This window comes from Palaemon carinicauda, chromosome 7 (genome assembly GCF_036898095.1).
Source record: "Palaemon carinicauda isolate YSFRI2023 chromosome 7, ASM3689809v2, whole genome shotgun sequence".
In the NCBI taxonomy this organism is placed as follows: Eukaryota; Metazoa; Arthropoda; class Malacostraca; order Decapoda; family Palaemonidae; genus Palaemon; species Palaemon carinicauda.
The window spans coordinates 88,016,959-88,034,458 of NC_090731.1; the positions used below are offsets into that span (position 1 = coordinate 88,016,959).

A 17,500-nucleotide genomic window follows, 5' to 3' on the forward strand; every position below is an offset into this window, starting at 1 on the left:
CCAGACACGAGCCATCAAAGTATAATATATATTTGGTGCCCAGACCCGGGAGCCATCATCATATATTTTTTGGTGCCCAGACGCTTGGAATCGAGCGAGTCTGTTTTAAATATTGGCGATAACAGGGTAATATTTCGATTAAAGGTTTTGAACTGTATATTGAGGATAGGATTTTGTGTATTGTTAGGATATATTTTTTGGAAGGTATAAAATTATCTGTTAAAGAACAAGATGGCAGTGTTTAGTATCCAAGAGTTTTTGAATAACCCAAATGTTCAGAAGCTTTAACTAAAGCCCAGTGGCTCTCTATCTTAATGGCATGTGGTGGCCATGCAATGGGTGGGATGATAAAAGCCCAAATCAAGTATCTAGCCTTAGAAGCGTAGATAAACTCGGGAAAGTTGTTGGAAGAGAATATTGTGGCAGGTCGTGAACTGTTGGAGGAAGCTGAGGAAGAATTTTTAGTGAAGCAAGGACCAGTTGACCCACAAACTGAAGGCATGAAAGCAGATAGGGATGTTGAGGCTGAGATATGACGAATTGCAGCGGAGGAGAATTTAGAGGATGGCAGAACGAGAAGAAAGAGAGAGAATACGGGAAGAAATGGAAGTAAGACGAGAAGAAGAGAGAGAAGAAAAACGACGTGCGAAAAAAATGGAAGCAAGACAGGAAGAAAGAGAGAAGAAAATGGAAGCAAGGCGAGATGAAGAAGAGAGAGATATTGCACGACATGCACGGGAGTTGGAGCTATCAAACACCCGCCCACAGTTGACATCGGAGACAGAGACAACTCCTGGTAGGCATGAACACGTGTTTAATGTCTCGGACGACCAGAGTTTCATTCCAAAGTTCAAAGAAGAGGCCCCAAATGAGTTCTTCGATCATTTTGAAATAGTCCCATCGACGATGAAATGGATAAAAGATAAATGGCCTATGTTATTGCAGTGTGTGCTCTTTGGGAAAGGCCGCAGTGCTTACTCATCCATATCTCAGGACCAGAGGATGGAGCATAGATAAGCAAAGAGGAACATGCTGCCAGTGTATCATATGACCCCTGAATATTATAATAAAAGGTTCTGAAGTTTGAGAAAAGATGAGAAAATGACTTTCCTGGATTACGATTATAACGTACAACGATGTTTTAAGAGATCGACAGAGGCTGCTAACGTAAAAGAGATGGCTGATTTAGAAGAACTGATAATACTACAGCAGTATCTACGAGGAATTCCTGAACATATTCGAACGTACGTGAGAGAGAGAGAGGTGAAGAAACTTGATAAAGCCGCTTCGCTGAGTGAAGATTATAATATCATCAGTCGTAAACCCTCCTCTGGCATGAAGTTTCCTCCATTGTTCCGACCAAGTGTCAAGTATTCACTGAACCATGGAAACCAGTTCAGTAATAACTATGTGTACAAGTTCAAAAGTTACAGCGGAAGTAGCACTGGTACTGTCCCTATGCAGAATGCGATAGTACCACAGCAACAATCGTCGAATCCTCCTCCTTCAAGTATCGTGAAAGACATGCAAAAAGTTTATGTTGACTGTTTTAAGTGTAGCAAGAGAAGCCATATCAGTAAAGAATGTTGGTCAAACCAACCGAAAGCAGTCGCCCAAGTGATTAAAGATAATTTGACTTAACAGGATGCGAAGACAAAGAAGCATTGCTGTTTGAAACTGTCATGCAAATTAGTGACAGGTAATTTTGACTTTGCAGTTAAGGATTCATTGGCTGTTAAAGAAGTAGACGTCCTGCTGGGTAATGAGGTTGGTAGAGCATCGTTCGTGCCTTGTCCCATTGTATAGAGAAACCTTTGAAGTATAGTCCTAAGACTGAACTCGAGAAGAACTACCCATATCAGTTTCCTAGTTATGTTACAACTACGAGTATGAAGAAGAAAGTGGCTGCAGAAGAAGAAAAAGCAATTGAAGAAGCATTGAACTTGGAGGATTTGTTTTCAAAAGAGGATTCCCTTGATGGTACGCAAGAAGAGAAGTCAAGAGTAGGCCATAGCGAAGAAGAACGACAGATGAGCGGACAAGATGACAAAGAAGAAATGGACCTGGAAGAAATAGAAAACTCAGAGTTAAAAGTAAGATATGTGAGTAGTAAAAGGCTGATAGGATTACAACGGAAGGATGTGTCGTTAACAGAGTTATTGTACCGTGTGGTGGACAAGACGGAGACACAGCAGTCTCTGATCTGTTATTATCTTAAGGATGGGTTGCTTATGAGGAGGCATAGGCCCACCGATATCCTTGGAAATGCTGAATGGGGGATATATCGACAAATATTAATTCCCACACTGTTCAGAAGACAAATGATTGCGGTAGCACATGAGACAGGACATATGGGAAAAAGGAAAACCACGGAGAAGATTATAAAAGACTTTTTCTGGCCTGGTATGCATAAGGACGAGAGCAAGTTTTGCCGTGCATGTCGCATATGTCAAATGGCTGCAAAGCCGAATGAGTACATTAAAAAAGCACCCTTACAACCGATAGAAGTGCGAGGAGAACCCTTCAGCAAGGTAATGATCGACATTGTGGGATCTTTATCAAGGACAAAAAAAGGTCACGAATATAAATCTATGCTAATCTTGATGTGTCCAGTGAAGAGATGCCCAGAAGCCATACACGTCAGGAACATCAGTGCCACAATAATTGCTGAGAAGTTACTAAACCATTTTACTAGGTTTAGTATACAAGAAATCGTTAAAATTGACCGAGGAACGAATTTCACATCAAAATTATTTCAGGACGTAATGAAACTGTTGGATGTGAAACAACAACTATCAACTGCTTTATCATCTGGAGAAGATAAAGCAGTTGCATTAGAGAGTTTTCATCAAATTTTGAAAAGTATGTTTACGAAGTTCTGCAATGAAACGGGGAACGAATGGGATATCGGACTACCGTTGATGTTATTCGAGGTACGTAATGCTTTTCAAGAAAGGATGGGATGTAGCCTGAACGAAATGGTATTTGGACGAGAAGTACGAGGACCGATTAAAATGTTAGCACAAAAATGGAAGGACTGAGGGGAAACAGAAGTAGAATATGTCTAAGAATTTGAGGAAAAGAATCAGCGACTTGAGGAAATTTTCCCTAGAAGCCATGAAGACGAGTAAAGGATGAACGAAGAAAAGGTTTGGTATGAAGACTACAAACAGATAGTTTACGGTAGGACGGTAGGTGTTGGTCTACACACAGGTGAGAAGATTCCCTCTCGCATACGAGTTCCCAAAATGATCCCGGATTTTGGAGAAGAGCAGTGACCAGACCTAAGTTATTGAGATACAAGGAAAAAGGAAAAATCTGAGGAAGGTCATATTAACTATGAATCCGATACTTCAAGCACCAGATTTCAACAAGAAATTCCTTATCAAAATGGATGCGTCAGATAACGGGATTGGAGCTGTCTTATTGCAAGAAGAAAAGGAAGGAATTCTTCACTCTGTTTTATGACGTCAAAAGCTGAAGAAGAAGCAACAAGTTAACTCGACAGTTGAAACGGAACTGCTGGCACTGAACGCAGTGATAAATAAGTTTTTAATCTATGTGAATCCACCACAAAATGAAGAGATTACAGTGTATGATTTTAATCGTTTAACTTTGGTGAATAAGATGAAAAATAAGATGAAAAAGGTTAACTAGGTGCTCATGATGTTTGCAAGTAGAGTAATTACAATAGTTTATTCATGATTTATTTATATATTTCATTTGTGCATTGAAGAGGTGAATAGGTATCTCTTAAGATAAGTTCCTCTCGTGTACACGAAAGTTTATTATGTAAATTACGTAAGACTATAGTCGTTAATTTCATTGTATTCTTTATTTAAGTCAGTATATGTAAATTTACGTTATTTTTAAGAATTAACTTTATATTTCAGGTATGTTTGTTTTGAAGTCTTAAGTAAACTGCATGAATGTGTTATGAGATCATACAAGATAGGAACAAGGGCTTATGTAATGTTCTTTTATATTTTTAGGAGGTACTGCGTCATGTTAGTGAGAGAATACGCAATATGCCATGTGCTTTGGAAAATTTGCGAAAAACCTAGTGATAGGATGTGAACTATTTTTTTATTTTTCGGGGACAAAGGGTGGGCGGAGCTAGCTGACTGATAGAGTTCGTCTCGTGATGCATGGATACGGTTGAGAGAGCAATACTTGGTAACTGACGCCATGCCCAGCCCCACACGCTTCCAGAACTAAGTCTCTTATAAAGGTGACCCCAGGGTTGCATGGATAGATAGATAGAGAATTCCAGCCTTAAGACAGCCATCTTCCCATCTCTCTCACTAGCACACGCAGCTCAGTGTATTATTTTAAAAGTGTTCAGTGAAACAACGAAGTTTTGGCATGACAAGTTTTTCTAATCATAGTGAGTACTTATAAAAATTCCCTGTAGGAAGGTGTTAGATTTTTGTATTGTGATCTGGTTATCTATTTTCATCAAGTGCATACTTGAATATTGCAGTGCTCTGCTAAGAAGGACAGCATCATCAGCATACTCTAGGTCTGTTGAATTCCTATCATCAATCCAGTCCAATCCTTCAACACCATCTCAGACTGTTCTACGCATTACAAAATCCACAAGGAGGATAAACAACATGGGTGACGACACATTCCCTTGGAGTACTCCGCTAGTCACTTGACATTCATTTCATAACATTCCATTAACATTAACTTTGTACTTGCTATGTTCATGAACAGACTTAATCAAATTTACATATTTAAGAGGAATTCCATAATAACGCAGGACTCTCCAAAAAATTGGCCGGTGCACACTATCAAGGGCTTTTTCATAGTCCAAAGGGGGATTTCTATATTCTATACATTGCAGTACAACATGTCTCAAAATGAAAATTTGGTCAGTGCAACTTCTAACTTTACAAAATCTTAGGTTTTCATCTCTCAGCTTTTCATCAATCTTTCTCTCCAGTCTCTTTAAAATAAGCACTGTATATATATTCATCACAACTGACGTAATTGTTATGCCTCTGTATTTATTGCAATCAGTCAGGTCTCTCTCTCTCTCTCTCTCTCTCTCTCTTTTTTTTTATATTTTCACCAACACTCCCTTTTCACCAACACTCCCAACTCCCGTTCATCAAGTTTTGCCTCTTCATGCCACATTCTCCATAACAATCTTGTAAGTAGTCTGGGAGTCGAGTAAATAGCCTGGGAGTCAAAGTAGTCTGGGAGTGTGTGTATATACACACACACATACACACACACACACACACATATATATATATATATATATATATATATATATATATATATATATATATATATGTGTGTGTGTGTGTGTGTGTGTGTGTATCTATATATATATATAGAGAGAGAGAGAGAGAGAGAGAGAGAGAGAGAGAGAGAGAGAGAGAGAGAGAGCATCAAGGATCATGGTAGTGTTGGAACAAATATGGCAGAAACGCTTATTTTAGGTCATGTTGAAAGCAGTCAATCAGTTGAATACTCAACACCTTGACAGGATACCTCTAAGAGTGGAGAGTTAACTTCTGTGTAATCATTGGGCAAACCTTTAGAACATGTCTTACAGGAGAACATCTTGAAAAACAGCGAATGGGAAGAAAGTAGGCAAACTCTCATGAATAAAATTGTTATCTCCAACAGATTGATTACTTCACTGACTTTTTTTTAACGTAAAAATAATAACGAAGAACAAATGGCTTTCCAACGTTGCTCTTGATCACATTGCAATCAAGGACCACTTCCGCAAACTAAGCATAAATTACATATTAAGTTCCCCTGGAGAGTTTCACATCTTAGAGAGCAGAAAAGATTAAAAAAGGACGTAACTGATACAGATCACTGGGATGTTCTAGCTGTACCATAACTCAGTATGTTGTAGTGTATGCACATACAAATATATAGAACAACTAAATTTATTGGAAAAAAATCAAGATTAAAAAGGAAATTGATATATACTCTTAAGTGGAGATCAACTCAAAATATCGTGTGCCATTGAAATATTCTTTACCTCACTCAGGAGCAATGAGTTCAAGGTTTATGTAGAAGTATAGGTTCAATTATATATACATATATATATATATATATATATATATATATATATATATATATACATATACATGTATCAAAATCATCATCCGTTCATGGTAGTAGGTTGGCCAGGGCACCAGCCACCCGTTGAGATACTACCGCTAGAGAGTTATGGGGTCTTTTGACTGGCCAGACAGTACTACATTGGATCCTCCTCTCTGGTTACGGTTCATTTTCCCTTTGCCTACATACACACTGAATAGTCTGGCATATTCTTTACATATTCTCCTCTATCCTCATACACCTGACAACACAGATTACCAAACAATTCTTCATCACCCAAGGGGTTATTGCACTGTAATTGTTCAGTGCCACTTTCCTCTTGGTAAGGGTAGAAGAGACTCTTTAGCTATGGTAAGCAGCTCTTCTAGGAGAAGGACACTCCAAAATCAAACCACTGTTCTCTAGTCTTGGGTAGTGCCATAGCCTCTGTACCATGGCCTTTCACTGTCTTGGGTTAGAGTTCTCTTGCTTGAGGGTACACTCGAGCACACTCTCCTATCTTATTTCTCTTCCTCTTGTTTTGTTAAAGTTTTTATAGTTTATATAGGAGATATTTATTGTTGTTACTCTTCTTAGAATATTTTATTTTCCTTTTTTCCTTTCCGCACTGAGCTATTTTCCCTGTTGGAGCCCCTGGGCTTATAGCATACTGCTTTTCCAACTAGGGTTGTAGCTTAGTAAGTAATAATAATAATAATAATAATACTGGTTCGTAGCAGAAGAAAGGCCTCAGACATGTCCTTCCATTCGCGTCTATTTATGGTCTTTCTATGTCAGTCCACACACGCAAACTTTCTTAGTTCATCAATCCGCCGTCTTCTCTTCCTTCCCCTGCTATCTCTGGGGAGCCATTGTGCTATTCTTAATGTCCATATGTTATCTGTCATTATCATAACATGTCCTGCCCATGTCCATTTCTTTTTCTTACATATTATTAAAATATCTTCTACTTTAGTGTGCTCTCGTAACCATGTTGCTCTTTTTCTGTCTCTTAGTGTTATTACCAATATAATTCTTTCCATAGTGCTTTGAGTTATAACTAGATTATGCTCTAAGGCTTTAATAAGGATTCATGTTTCTGATGCATTAGTTAGTACTGGTGCAACCATCTGATTGAACACTCTTCGTTTTAGAGAAAGTGGTATTGCACTTTTCATAATCTCAATTTGTTTACCAAAAGCTCTCCATCCCATTCTTATCCTTCTTTTAATTTCAGGCTCGTGTTCTATGGGAACAATTACTGTCTGTCCTGAGTACGTATATTCATTAACAATTCCTAGAGGTGCATCCATAACTCTTAAATGCTGTCTATCTGCACTTTCATTGAGCATTACCTTAGTTTTACTCATATTTATTTCAGTCCTATATTTCTGCTTCCTCTATTCAAATCTTCTATCGTCTCTTGTAATTCCTCCCATGATTCACTATACACAGCTATGTCATCTGTAAATCTTAAGTTGTTAAGGTTATCCCATTAATCTTAATTCTGACATATTCCCAATCTAAATACTCATAAATTGAAAGGTTTTCATTACGACTGAGGTTTTGACAAAATCAAAAGATTTCTCATAGTTATAAATGCCAAAAATAGTGGTTTGTCATAATCTAATGATTATTCCATTAGCTAATTAATTATAAGGATATGGTTAATGGTTGAATACCAGTTTTATCATCCTGCCTGGTCTCTTTGGTTAATTAAAGTCTAGCTGTCTTTCTATTCGGCCCAATATGATCTTTGAAAATATTCTATATATTACGGCGGTAATTTTTTCAGGTCTTATGGGTCTCCCTTTTTGTGAAATAGTATATATATATATATATATATATATATATATATATATATATATATATATATATATATATATATATATATATATTTATATATAAACATATATGTATATATATACATATATATATACATATACATATATATATATATATATATATATAGATATATATACATATATATACATATATATACAGTATATATATACATACATATATATATATATATATATATATATATATATATATATATATATATGATTTCAATGTGTTCTAAGTATAAAATAATCATAGAGATGCAATAAAAACTTTGAAATATGAAAATATTAGCATGGTACATCAAAAGTCAACTTTTTTTTTCATAAAAAGTACCCAATTCAACATACAGATAAAAGTTAACACGAATTATTTTGCCCTCAACTGAGAGAGAGGAGTAGGCTGATGCTGATAATCTATTTTATAATCTATTAATATTTTTATATTTCGTGAGTGAAAAAAACTAGAAGACCAGGCGTAATCTGATCCTCTCAAAGTAGTTCCCAGAGGATATTTACTCGATATCCATAAACCCTAATCTAAGAAGCAAGGCATATAACTGGAACCAGAATATGCCAATTGTTACCAGATCCTGTCAGCTACTACTATAAAATTTCACAGTAAACAAATTGTCATTTACTACTTGACACTGTCAGCTCTTACTATACAACGTTATCTACCAAATTGCTACCGGCATTTTACAGCTGCTGCTAGCTCCTACTAAAAATCCCTTTGGCTACTTGAAAATGTCAACTACTGTTACATAATTCTAGCCAATGCGTTCGAAAATAAACAACTGTTCATATCGACATCCGAGTACTTTACTTTCGTTTTACAAGGCAGTCCGTGAATTTCAACATATGTCTCAAAGGCAAACTATTGTTACTTGAAAGATACAAGTATTACAGCCCAATTTCAATATCAAGTTTTTGAACGTCTTTTGGCAAAACGTCTCAATAGGTTTGTGGAACGCAATCATCTCTTCCCTAGTTTGCAATTTGTCTTTTGTAAAGGCCTTGGCGCATGTGATGTCCTTCTTACAATCTCCAATGCTATATAGAAATCTCTCGATTGTGGTCAGGAAGTTCGTATGATTGGCCTTTGACCTGTTAATCTTGAGGCCCTTGTTTTTAAACTTAAACAGTTGGGAGTGGGTGGGTCTTTTCTTAGCACCATAGTGAATTTCTAAGTAATAGCTCGCAATGAGTTGTTGCTGATGGGCACCATAGTGAGTATAGGAATGGGATATTTGGTGTTCCTCAGGGTAGTGTTCTTGGCCCATTAAATTTCATACTATATACACACATGTAGTTTGGCCTAAAAAACAAGCTTGTTGCTTGTTGGATATGCAGTTGATGCTACTCTCTTTTCATCAGTTCCATCACCTGAATGTAGATCCGGGGATGCCGAATCGCTTAATAGAGATCTAGCCAAAACTAGTGCATGGTGCAAATTATGGGGCATGAAGTTGAATACTAAGAAAACACAAGTAGGATTGTAAGTAGATCGAGGACACTTGCTCCTCAACATCCAGATCTCATCACTGATGATATTTATTTAACTCTGTATGACTTTTAAAATGTTAGGTGTGATTCTCAACATCAAATCTACTCTTGAAAACACGTTAGGTCTGTCTATTCTTCAATTGCACAAAAAATTAACTTTTGAGTCTTTTAAGATTCGGTGATCAGTCTATTTTGAAGAAGCCTTCTTTCATTCTACCTGGTTTCGAGTATTGTTCTCCTGTCTGGTCCTCAGCTGCTGATTCTCATCTTAATTTGTTGGACAGGAACTTGCGGTTTATTAGATTTCTTATTCCTGAACTAGATATTAAGCTATGGCACCGTCGTTCAATTAGTTTGTTATGCATGTTGCATAACATTTTTTCATAATTCTGACCATCCTTTACATTCACATCTTCCCGGACAGTACCAACCTGTTCGCAATACTAAGTATGCAATCAATTCTAATAGTCAGGCCTTTTCTATCATGAGGGTCAACACTATACAGTATTCTGGAAGTTTTATTCCAGCTATGATCAAGAGGTGGAATGATCTCCCTAATTAGGTAGTGAATCGATAGAACTTCAAAAGTTCAAACTTGCAGCAAATTCTTTAATGTTGAACAGACTGACATAAGTCTCTTCATAGTTTAAATATGGAAGACCTGGGTTATTTTTTCGAGTTGGAGCTCTTGGGCTTATAGTATCCTGCTTTTACAACTACGGTTGTAGCTTGGCTAGTAATAATAATAATAATAATAATAATAATAATAATAATAATAATAATAATAATAATAATAATAATAATAATAATAATAACAATAATAATAATAAGATTGGAAACAGATCAGAGGTCGAGAGGGGAAATCATGAAGTTTGTCGTTTGAGAAATCTCGAAAACAGAACTTCAAATAAATTTAAGAGCTTGAGGAAGTTAGAAAATTTATTAAAGAAAATGAATAGGGACTTTCATTGATTATTAAACACAGAGAACAAGAGCGTTGGGAGACCGGAAATCTCTTTCAAATTCGTGTAATCCAATCAACACCACCATATCCAGATCCCCAAAAACTTAATCAATGTCAGGCTCTTTAGTATTTTTTTGTAACAAGTTCATATCCTAATTTCGTTTAATGTGAAGCCTACCAAGACAAGGTCATGAAAGTTTAAAGTGTAAAGGCCTCTTAAATCTTATATATGAAATTTCAAAAAAGTGTTAATATTCTAAAGGACATCACTTTTAATCCATACGTTTGAGAAAAAAAAATACAAGAGTTTCTAAAGCTAGAGAACATTGAGGTCTGAAGCTGTAAAGAAAAAATATGAGTTTTAAAGATAAATTCACGTTAGTCCAAGTCCTTTCAAAAGTTGGGAATCAAATATTGAAGCATCTTAAGGCCTAAGATGTGAGTTTGAAGGGCAGTTTAACAAATAACAGCATCCAGATGTTTAATGGAGAAGAAATGAAATAAGCTTGCAAGATTTGAAGTTATAGGAATATAGGAGATGGAAGTATAGGATCCATTCAGGATCAAAATATATAATAAAAAGGAAAACCTTCTGAACTAGAACGATTAGACTACTCGGTAGAGTATACCTTCGCCTATATAATGTTGCATATCACAAGATAGGCAACTAAATTACGCATACTTTGGCACTAATTTCATGCAAATCCGATAACCATTGGCTACTATCTGGCAAAAAAAAAAAAAAACGTTTTTAACTTATTCGTGAATTGGCCTTGACTTTTCACCAAATAACTACCAAAATCTAATTAAATTGTCCTTGGATCATGGCCAATCATCCCACCAAATTACATGAGATTCGGTCGAACAGCTTTTGAGCTATGCGAATCACAAACAAACACAGACATACGAACAAATAAATACACGTCTATCAAAACATAACCTTCTGGCAAAGGTAATCACACTTTGAAGACCCGACTTAACAATATAATTAATAATGTTTATATTTACATATGGGTGGCCATTAGCTACTAAAGAATATCACACAAGCGCATACACAAACACACACAGACACACACACGCACACTTTATATATATATATATATATATATATATATATATATATATATATATATATATATATATATATATATATGCGTGTGTACAGTAATATATACTGTATATGTATACATAGTATATGTATGTTGCTATTAGAAATGTATATCTGTATAAATATTCATCTACATAGTCAAACATGCGCCCAAATGAAAATCCTCACGTCAATAAATAATTATAAAACATAAAAAAATAGGAGCTGAAACAAAGAGTAATTAAATCACCTTTACTCACCCCAATCATTCTCAAAGAAGGTGTGCTTTAAAGTGTTCCATATAAGCTACTGGAGGAGAGAGAGAGAGAGAGAGAGAGAGAGAGAGAGAGAGAGAGAGAGAGAGAGAGAGAGAGAGAGAGAGAGAGAATTTAATTAACTTTCTAACTGTCAGACCAACGGTCATCTTTGCCGCTCCACTTCATCCAAAATGTCAATCATGAATCGCTTCCGAGCATTTTTTACTCTAGAAGCGAACTAAATTTATAAGAATCTCTCTCTCTCTCTCTCCTCTCTCTCTCTCTCTCTCTCTCTCCTCTCTCTCGCTCTCTCTCTCTCTCTCTCTCTCTCTCTCTCTCTCTCTCTCTCTCTCTCTCTCTCTCTCATACATAAACACACTAACTTTCTTTCAGCTGATGTGCATGTGATCAGCCCTATAAAATCTTCAACTAATTCCAAGCCAATACACTAAAGGAAAAGCTGAACTGAGGCCCATGTGGTATATGGGCTTTTATCCTTTCGTTTACATCCCATAAACTGCCGTATCAGTCTACTGACATTCCTGTCCTGTGTCACTCAAAAGGCAGCACGTGTGTTGTCCTTATAAAGCTCGCTTTCAATACTTAATATTTGATCCATGTGCAGAAACCTTGAATTAAAATTCATATTTGCGTGAACATAATAATGTATATATTATAAATGCATATCAATGCAATATAACAGAAATTACAAAGAAAAAAAAATGAATAAATTACCAAGGGAAAACTTCTGACAAGAGAGACAACTGGTAACACCCGTGGCCCTCTTCCAAAAATTGCCCAAATCCCCAAGTCTCGCTGCAACCTCTTCGTTAATACCCAAAGGGCGCCACTGAGACTGATGTCCGCCGTTCACGCCTTCCAACACATCACATTCTCGATTCTCCAACAGTAACATCTCTCTCTCTCTCTCTCTCTCTCTCTCTCTCTCTCTCTCTCTCCTCTCTCTCTCTCTCTCTCTCTCTCCCCCATATACATTTATATACAAACACATACATACTGTACATACATACATATATATATATATATATATATATATATATATATATATATATATATATATATATATATATATATATATATATATATATATAAAAGTTGTGTACATATACATATATATAGACCACACTTTCCATGAGAAACTTGTTTGAAGAGTTTTGAGGTCAAGCACAGTTGTGTGTAAGAGTCTGCCGTATTTAATGAAGCGTTTTGTTTTACATGACCAATATATGGAAAATATCCTTGCAAAACTCTTAATGGCGATGTAAGACTTAATACTTTATTACTAAATAACAATCAGGTACCATTTGTTTCTGTAAACATTAGGAAATCTATTAAAATATGAAACGCATTATGCTACGAAAAATTAATCGGTCACTAATTATTCAGAGCTCCAAATTGCAGAATTGTGGACTCAGAGCCTTTCAAAAATTTGATAGCATTAGGGGATATCTGCGCCTGCTCTTACCGGAGACAATGATTCATAATTTCTTTTAGTAAATATTCCTACAATGGCACAAGTGCGTACAGTATATGCGTATGTATAAATACACGCGCGCACACACACACACACACACACATATATATATATATATATATATATATATATATATATATATATATATATATATATATATATATATATATATATATATATATATATATATATATTCTTCATCATCGTCGCCTTCACCTATTAACACATAGGGCCTAGGTTACATTTCTCCAGTAGTCTCTATATTGAGCTTTTAAAATTAATATTTCTCCATTCATAATCTCCTACTTCACGCTTCAGAGTCCTCAGACATGTATGCCTGGGTCTTCCAACTCTTCAAGTGCCTTGCAGAGCCATGTGAAAAGTTTGGTGAAGTAATCTCTCTAGGGGAGCGCGAAGAGCATGCCCAAACCATTTCCATATACCCCTCACCATGATCTCATCCGCATATGGCACTCGAGTAATCTCTCTTAAGCCCCTATTACACTTTTTTGGGTGAGATAGCCATGGCGTCCTGATGGACCCACCCTGTCTGTTATCAGGTCCCGCCCTGCGCCGCTGTATCATGGTGATGAGCGAGCTCCAGACTTTCGGAATGAGGACGGACGTGACGTCATCAAAAGCAATGGCGTCCGTCTGTTTACATCGCGAGTACCGATATCGCCACATCTAGATCGGCTGCGGCTCAGCTCCCAGCCACTCCCTGTCCGCCATATTGAAGCGTTAACTCTATATGGGGTGCAGATAGCTATGTGGCACGTCTATACATGCGTGTCCCCTGTTGTTACACGATGTCTTAAGGGGAAACCTTTAGGATACTCGCTCCAGAAGTTAGAATTCTGTGATAACCTGTGGTTTAATTCTCTGGGAAAATCCTAGTAGTGATTACCCAAGGAAGCTACCAAAAAGGATCCTTCCATCAGGACGCCATGGCTATCTCACCCAAAAATAGATTTTTCGCTTCGCTCAAAATCCGTTATCTGGTTTCCTACGGCGCCATCGGTCGCGACGCTAGCATATGTTCAAACCGGAGTGTGTGATAGCAAATCGGCCGTATGAAAGCTCATCCACGGCCGGCCGGATGAACTTTCGCCAGTACTAAAGTTGGCCGTACGGTCTTAGTACGTCAGGACTGAGGACGTAGCGTGTAATTGCTCACCATATGGTATGTGGTATGACATCAGTCTGCGTGGCTGAAGCAGTGTTGTCAGATAGTCACTGAATAATTTCTGAGGAATTTGCAATAAAATTTCTGGATATTACCAAAAATTTCTGACAATTCTATTTATCATGAATTGATTATACCAAAGGAAATAAGAAAAAAATCAATTGTACATTAAGAGTGATTAACTATTTATTTCTTTTCTTATATGAATTTAAAGGAAAATTCAATAATACTTAGGCCTATGCATCAAATTAGAATTTTCATGAATAGAAAAAAAATACGATATTAATAACATAATACAAACTAAAATATGTAAATTATTGGCAATATCCTTTGACATATTAAATGAATTGTAATTTATTTGACTGAATACAAAAAATAAACGTAACTTCAATAATATTGGCTTAATAATATATATATATATATATATATATATATATATATATATATATATATATATATATATATATATATATATCTCATGAAACCGTGGTATTCACTAAAACAAAAAAATGGGCTATGCCTAGGCCTACACACACAGTTGTTTCTTTGGACTGATTTCAACCAATAATTCAATATTTCTTCTATATGGTGAATAACAGATTTAATCAAGCGTAGTTATGTATGAAATTACAGCAGCATGACAGAATCTTACCGTAAGATAGTTAATCAGGCGACAAGACAACAAACTTAGAACACTGAAGTTCAAATCAGAGTGAACATGGCGAAAGTGACTGTCAATATGGGTACCTTTCGAACAGTCGGATCGATATTGTGCCACTGAAATCTATATGGAAAACATACGTGTTGCCTACATGCTTGAAATGGTTTAGAACATAATCTCTCTCTGTGTCCCATGACCATGTGACGTCTAAAACGTGTTGGGATTTGGAACAGGCAATATCTCTCTCTCTCTCTCTCTCTCTCTCTCTCTCTCTCTCTCTCTCTCTCTCTCTCTCTCTCTCTCTCTCTTTTCATTCCATTTCCGTAGAAATGTTTAGAAGTTTATGATTTATATTTTTTTCCCAGATTTCTGTATATATTTATAAAATTTTGGGAAATAACTGACAAATCATTACAAATTTCAGAAGATTCTGCCTTCATTTCTTAGATTCTGACAATAGTTGCATATTTCAGAAGATATCCAGAAATTTCTGATAATCTGGGCTGAAGGACGCTCATGTTGACTATTGCTTCTCTCATGCAAGTGTCCTTTTTTTCTATTAAAGGTGATACCTGACTTGAGAGTTCCAAATATGTGTTGTGATCCATTCGCATGTAGTTAAACCAGTCATCTTTTTCTAGAGGAAGTTCCTTCATTAAGTTAACATGAGAGTATTTTTGTCGTTTATGCAGCCATTGTTAGAACCAAATCTTCCTATTCCTTGTTTTCACCTTCAAGTAGCACGCTAGACCAATAGGAACGAGAATGTCGTCGAGATAAGACATGTCACTCCTCCACCACAAACAGTGCCACACTGACCCACTTGCCTCCGGCCGTTCAAATACGTGTAATAGCTCTAGCTGTAAGCCAGAATTTTCCTACGCCGCCGTAGGCCAGGTTGGCCATAGGAAACCGGATACATGTAATAGGGGCTTTATAGTTTCGTTTCTAATCCGGTCCTGCCATTTAACACCCTGTCCTACCATTTAATCTAGAAAATCTGTTGGATAGTTTCATTGTCATACCACGACTAATATCCATACAGTGACAAGTTCTCACTAAACCGATATATAGCCTGATTTTTATATATAATATCAGGCGATTTGATTTCCAAATTTAATATCCATACAGTGACAAGTTCTCACTAAACCGATATATAGCCTGATTTTTATATATAATATCAGGCGATTTGATTTCCAAATTTCAATTAACCTAGCCGTTGTCCAATTTGACTTTTTCAATATTTCATTAAACTCCAATTGTGAAGATCCTGTATTTGATACTATAGTTCCCAAATATTTAAACGATTCCACCTCATTAATCCTTTCTCCTCCCAAGAGTATTTCATCATTCATTGCATATTCCGTTCTCATCATGTCTGTCTTTCGTCTACTATAAGCCCAACCTCATGTGATATTCATTTCATTCTGGTAAGCAAGCTTTGCAAGTCCTGTGGAGTTCTGCTAAAATGGACAGCATCATCAGCATAGTCTAGGTCAGCTAATTTCTCCACCATCCCAACTGTTCTATGCATTACAAATTCCATGAGGAGGATAAACAACATAGGTGACAACATATTCCCTTGGAGTACTCTACTGTTCACTGGAAATTCATTTAATAGGACTCCCTTAACATTAACTTTGCACTTCCTATGGTCATGAACAAACTTAAATCAAATTTACATAAATAAGAGGAACTCCATAACAACGCAGGAATCTCCACAAAATTGGCCGGTGAACACTATCAAAGGCTTTTTCATAATCCACATGTGCCATCAGAAGTGGATTTCTATATTCTACATATTGCTGTATCACATGTCTTAAAATTAAAATTTAGTAAGTGCAGCTTCTACCTTTTCTAAATCCTGCTTGTTCATCTCTCAGCTTTTCATCCATCTTTCTCTCTAATCTCTTAGAATGAGCATACTATACACTTTCATAGCAACTGAAGTGTGATGCCTCTGTAACAAATGCAATCAGTCAGGCCTTTTTTTTGCCCTTTTCACCAACACTCCTAGCTCCCATTCACCAAGTTTTGCCTCCACGCCACATTCTACAAAATGATCTTGTAAGTATTCTCGGAGTTACTTCATTTCCAGCCAAAATCATCTTAGTAGTTATTCCTAGCATGGTAAATATACCGTATAGCACAGTAAATATACCGCCTAGCACGGAATCATATAATGCCTGGCACAGTATCATGTACAGCCTAGAACAGTATATATACCGCCTATCACGGTATCATATACTCCCTAGCATGGTATACATACCGCTTAGTACAGTATATATAATGCCTAGCATGGTATATATAATGCCTAGCACCATTTCATATACCGCCTAGCACGGTTTCATATACCGCCTAGCACAGTATATATACCGCCTAGCACGGTATATATACCGTCTAGCACAGTATATATACCACCTAGCACGGT

At 36.4% G+C, this 17,500-nt stretch overlaps 1 protein-coding gene across 2 annotated transcripts in view; it reads right to left on the minus strand.

Annotated features, from left to right (window-relative positions):
* LOC137643958 (neuronal calcium sensor 2) overlaps nucleotides 1-17,500 on the minus strand; it is a 736,704-nt gene that overhangs the window by 456,236 nt on the left and 262,968 nt on the right. The gene's annotated exons all lie outside the window — the stretch shown is intronic.